This window comes from Palaemon carinicauda, chromosome 23 (genome assembly GCF_036898095.1).
Source record: "Palaemon carinicauda isolate YSFRI2023 chromosome 23, ASM3689809v2, whole genome shotgun sequence".
Lineage (NCBI taxonomy): Eukaryota > Metazoa > Arthropoda > Malacostraca > Decapoda > Palaemonidae > Palaemon > Palaemon carinicauda.
Genome location: NC_090747.1, coordinates 60614194 through 60620193, shown reverse-complemented (window position 1 = coordinate 60620193; position 6000 = coordinate 60614194). Strand labels below are relative to the sequence as shown.

At 44.1% G+C, this 6000-nt stretch overlaps 1 protein-coding gene across 2 annotated transcripts in view; it reads right to left on the bottom strand.

The window, feature by feature from the left end:
• Vps45 (vacuolar protein sorting 45) overlaps positions 1–6000 on the bottom strand; it is a 103063-nt gene that overhangs the window by 76167 nt on the left and 20896 nt on the right. The window contains exon 2 of one of the 2 annotated variants that reach the window (XM_068346964.1): positions 5121–5189. The exons of the other annotated variant lie outside the window; for it this stretch is intronic. The gene's annotated coding sequence lies outside the window, so the exon portion shown is untranslated. The remainder of the gene's footprint in view (positions 1–5120; positions 5190–6000) is intronic. 2 annotated transcript variants of the gene reach the window in all.

Below are 6000 nucleotides of genomic sequence, written 5' to 3'. Positions count from 1 at the left end.
GCTGTGGCCAGGGCAAGGAGGAAGACTGTTTTGATTGTCAAATCTCTATCCGATGTGTAAAGGATCAGATACGGCCCTCTAAGGATCAGAGAACTCTGGTCACTTCTTACAGTGGTCCCCTGAGTTCCATAGTAGGATAGAACTGCTCAAAGGGTCCTCATGAGCATAGACAACTCCCACGAAGAATATGGGTCTAACCTCTTCAGTCTAAAGACCTGGCTCAAGACTGACTGATAGCCTTTTTCTGCCAAGACCAAGAGGAGCTTCTCCTGGTGAAGGTAGGCAGTGCCAGACAATAGGCTCAGAGGAGATGCTGGATAACCTCCAGCTGTGAAGTGCCAGGGATGTCAATGATTTGTGGTACCTATGTAGGTTGAGCCACAGGGGTAGATCTCTTGGTATCTCGACTAGGAACATCAGCAGGTCTGGGTGCCACTCAGCATGGGGCCATTTGGGAGCTGCCAAAGTTACTCCGAGATTCAGAGTACCGTAATGAACACTCAGTTGATTACTCTGTGAATCTGGCAGAATGGCAGAAAAGCATCGACACCGATGTTGTTCCACGAATGTTGCATATAGTACAGTACTTAGGCCACTGACAGGTCCGGCACTGGAGAGCAAAAGACCATCAGCTTTTTGTTGGGCTTGGTAGCAAATACGTTGATCATCGGCTTCTTCGCCACTGGAGTATGGAAGGACCATTCCACTCCTATGACTTTTCCATGTTGACCAAGCTTATCGAGGATTACATCCCTCTTACCCAGAATGGATCATGCCTTTGTGCACACTTGTTTCGCAAACTCACAGAAATGCTGTGAAACCATACCTCCTGGCTTGTTGACATAAGCCACATAACGGTTGTGTTGTCACTCATCAATGGTACCGAGTGATCTATCAGGCATTGCTGGAATGCTTGCTGTGCTTGGAGTGCAGCCTTCATCTCCAATAGATTGATATGCAGGAGTAGTTTTGTTGGGCGAGCAACCCGAGATGGTCTGGTTCTTCAGGCCAGTGCTCCATCCCTTTGTCGACGACTGTGGAATAGCAGCATTTCTGGAGGAGGATAATCCAGACGAGTCCCTTTGACAAGGTTCTCGTCTTCCAACCACCAAGTAACATCATCCCGTACCTCCTGCTACACTGGAATAAGATGGTGAGGTGGACTCTTGGCTGCTGAACAGTCTCTACAGACGTCACTAAAGGGATTGCTACTGGAGACACCCATATGGAATGAGCTTCTCGGAAAATGGATACATCCAAGCAGTTGCTGCCACTGTTGAGCCAGTAGTTCCAGCTGGGTAAGAAAAGGTCGCTGCTGCCGTGTTTATCTTCTTCTTTAGCGTAAGACTGTACTTCCCTCAATTTACACATTCACCAGATTGCAGTAAAAAGGAAGAAGACTGTCTGAATGCTGAGGCAACTGTCTCCGGGAGGAGGACAGGATCAGCCGGTTGGCCATGAATTGAAATCAACGAATGCCATTGGCAAGCCCAAGATAAGACGAGTGTGAACACTTGGGGAATGCTTTGGGTGCGGTAGCCAGTCCAAAGCAAAGAACTTTGAACTGGCATACCTCCCCGATGCATTGCAATCTTTGAGTACTCGTCTTTCAAATTCACAAAAAGCAGGAAGTCCTTCTTCCTAATACCTGATAGCAAGTTGCACAAGGCTTGACTTCATCTTGAAAGTAGTCTGCAGGATAAACTCCTAGGATCTGCAGCACATCCTACGCAAGGACGTGGGGTTTGTTTGAAGTCGGGTGATAACACGAGAACATCATTGGAGGGCAAGAGTCAACGAACAGGACTTCAACCGTCCAGTTTTTGGCTCCGTAGTGCTCCCACGTAGCCCAATGGCTTGATAGGCATCCTCCCATTCGTGGTTGCGGGAAGAGGAGAATACCAGTCCTAGTGTCCCTAACTCCTACCTCTCCAGGATGGCTAGAGTGGGGACAAAAGGGTGGGACAGAATACCTACTTCTGTGAGCAGCAGAAGAGGATGGAGGTACAGACTTAATCCTTGATGATGCTGATCATTATCTGCCTCCGTTGGTGCTGGTCCGAAGTCGGGTGTCAAAGGATCCTCCTCTCTAGGGGGGAGGTCTTTCCAGGATATGGTGGTGGCTCCTGTGGTTTCACAAGTTTCCTCTCGGGGCCCAAGACCGAACCTGGTTGGTACATTAAAGAGGCAGGAACAACAGAAAGTGGGTTTGATTTCTCTACAGCCTGGGTGGTGCTCTTTGCCCTAGAGTGCATCTTATTTAACAAGGCCGATGCATGTACCACTGAAGGAGTCAAGAGTGTGTGGAGGATCTACAGAGAGATGTGGGAGGTCTGTCAACCAAAGTCGAAGAGTCTCTATGACAGCCCGATAAAGCCTTTACGTGAACGACGGACGATCTCCTCCTCAACCCTTTGCGTGAATGGGAAGACCTATCCTTCTATCATGCATGGGCAGAATACCGAGGCAAGGGGAGTCATCTAACTGGAACATCTAGATACCTTAAACTACCAACCGAAGCCTTCGAGTGATGGGAAAAGGAGGGAGAAAGATGTTCGGAAGGTGGAACCTCTTAATCACTCGAGGAGTACCTGGATGTCCAGTCTGAAGGACTTGTGTAGAAAAGAGGCTATTGTTGGAAGGAGATGAGATGAGAGAAGGAGATAAGTATGATTAGTAGACGATTTAGTTTGATGATTTATTTTAACTAAGAGAATTTAGAATAGTTGAATGATTAAGTGTAGCAGTACAGTACTATTAAAAAGGGTGAGGTCCCTGTTAATCCTGGGATTCTGAGTACTGTCGCTTGAAGCGTTACTGCATGGCGTCCTTACTGACCAATGTTCCTACACAGAATGATTGTGTGAAGACCATTCACACAAATACCTAGCAATAGGAGGAAGAGCGCGGTGCACAAACTCATGAAGTCTCTGGGCAAGGGTGATTGTGATGACTGCAGAGAATGAGCAAGCACACAAAGACCTACAGTATCTACAGGTGAGGTGGGACATGAGTGCTTGACATGTGAGGACCCTACATGTGGAGCATTAGCATGTAGTGACCTAGTGAGAGGGGATCTAGCATGTGAAATACTAGCTTGTGATGAGCGTACGGTAGACACCTCACTCGTGAAGAATCTGCTTATAGAGACCTATCAAATGAAAATGCTCGTTCAAGCTCTGTACGAGGAGATTTTGGGCATGGCACCTTCTGTGTGGAGTCTTGGTGTCTATAGATGCAGCTCTACACGAAGCAGATCACGCACATGAAGATATCGTGTGCATGGATCTTGCCGACTCTGAAATTCCTAATCATGTTGCCTGTCTCATTTAGGTCTCTCTCATCCTCTGTGTCGAGTTGGCCAGGGCATCTCGCTGTCACACAGAGGATGAGGACGGCGTGTACCTGTAGCAGGAGCATAAGTGCCAGCTCCTCATACTACTTCCCCTCCCTGAAGGTTAGTAGGAATTGCTGCGCCACTCCTATCATGCGTGCATGATGGGGTACAGTAAGAAGTCTGGCAAGTCTAGGTACAGGTGGTCTTCGTCGTCTTTGGAGGTCTGGTAGCATTTGAACGCTCCTCAGCAGATGATAAGATCGAATGTACAGGGCTGGGAGGAGGATGGCAAAAAGGTAGTTTCTCCTCCTTCCAAGAAGTCATTGTCGAAGATTTCTCAGCTGCTGGCGATGTCAGGAAAAGGGGAAGATCAACTATCTTCTCCTTCGACTGGCCAGGACCAATCAACAGGCGTCACATCTGTTTCTCCCTCTTTAGGTGGGTAGGCAGACGAGGATGGCACAGTAACATATATCCCGGAAAATTTAGCATAGGCTAAAACCTTCAGCAACTTCTTTCCGCGTCCCCAGATACGTCATCGTCAGCTACTACAGCAGTGCACTCACTTCGATAAGGGCGGGGAATATCCCTTTATCTGGGGGAAGATGATAACACTGCCGCAAATCATCACTTTCTTTCATCTGCTTTCTCTTGGAGAACTTGGCTTTAAAGGAAGCCGATGAAGGTGCAGTAGTGCAAATACTGGATGTTGAGATGAGCGAGGTCGAACAATTCTTCAGTTTCCTCCTCCAGCCATGACCTCACCTAGTCACAGGGGGACAACTGCAAACAGCAATACCCTCTGAAAAAATGGCACAAAGAATGGGAATCCACATCCTGCCGGCTCACAGACCTACTGAAATTGTGGCAAGGTTTACCAGGGCAACTCTGCATGCTTATGTGTGGATTCTCCAATACAAATCACAAGGAGAATCAGTTAACCTGAGAGAAAAAGACTAGAAAACAAAACAGAGATTTGATTAGTGCAGAGTGCCAGTAATTATCAACACCGCTTTCTAGGTTTTATCAGCAGAGTTCCAGCTATGTTGTAATCATACTCCTATCAAAACAAGGCTTTATATTTGTGTATGAAAGAATACTATTAAGCAGCTTCTGAACAGAAAGAATACAGAAGGCCCTTAACTTACAAACTTGATAGGTTCCAAGAAGCTATTTGTAAGACGAATTATCTGCAAGTCAATTTTTTTTAAATTTTGGGATAAGGTGGGTCTAAACTGAACCCCATTCCTATGATTTCCAGCTAAAAAGGTCAACAAATAGTCGGGTTTCATATGAAAAAGATATCAGGTTATTACAAATGTTATTTTGCTACTGTATTTAATTACTGTATATAAGGGATTTTGACGAAGGAAAAATCTATTTCTGGGCGAGGAACCTGTGTCGCCCAGTGAAATGCTCCTTAAAGCACCATTTCAAAGGTATAAATACTGCTAAATATACCAGAGAAAAAAGTTGCATGGAATGCTAGGAATATATCCAGCTCGCTCTTCCTTAAAGGGTGTCGGTATTAAAACTATGGCGAGTGATACCACTACCATAGATCCCTCTCCAATTATACTTCTCCTTCCTCAAAATCCCCTGTTACTACGAGGTGTCGTTCACTACATTGTTTTATTACCATACAGTATTTCTTTATCTTTGTTATTTTCCATTGGATTTGTATCTACGAATGTTTCCAAGTTGAAGACATTCTGTATCTAAAGAGATTAAAAGTCATAAACACTAATATCAATACTACTGTACAGTACAGTATATACTTTACCGAGATATCCATTCAAGGGCACCTGCAGATGTAACATGTACGGTACCTGCTGTTTCCCCCAAAACTAATCTGAAACGTACAATAGAAGCATTCCATCATCTACTTTGTTTTACTTACGTTATATAACGAATATCCTGTTAACCCTTTTACCCCCAAAGGACGTACTGGTACGTTTCACAAAACTCATCTCTTTACCCCCATGGAAGTACCGGTACGTCCTTGCAAAAAAATGTTATAAAAATTTTTTTTTCATATTTTTAATAATTTTTTGAGAAAATTCAGGCATTTTCCAAAAAAATTAGACCAACCTGACCTCTCTATGACAAAAATTATGGCTGTTAGAGCAATTTAAAAAATATATACTGCAAAATGTGCAGGGAAAAAAAAACCCTAGGGGGTTAAGGGTTGGAATTTTCCAAAGAGCCTGGGGGTAGAAGGGTTCACACATTGAGAGTTTCAATGGCAAATCTCCTCACCATAGTAGGCTACTGCCTATATAGTTCAAGGCAGTTTGATTTTGGTGTTTCTGCAACTTTGTTGATAACTTTTCAATATTTTGGAACTTAACATAGACATCCAATTAAAGCAGCAAGATGAGCAAAACTACAAAAACCTTTTTCTTATATAATTGAAACATAATTTTTTTCTTCAACTATTCATGGGGATAAACTAGGGAACTATTTCGATCAGAGTAATCAGATGACTTCTCCCTTTTCGTTGTTTATTAAAGAAAATATAAAACAATTACTACTATACTCATCCCTATACATTTTTTCACACAGTCAAAATGCCATAAGAATTGAGAAAACTGGAATTCTTTTAGCGCTAGTTATGTTTCTTAACCCTTTTACCCCCAGGCTATTTGGAACTTTCCACCCTT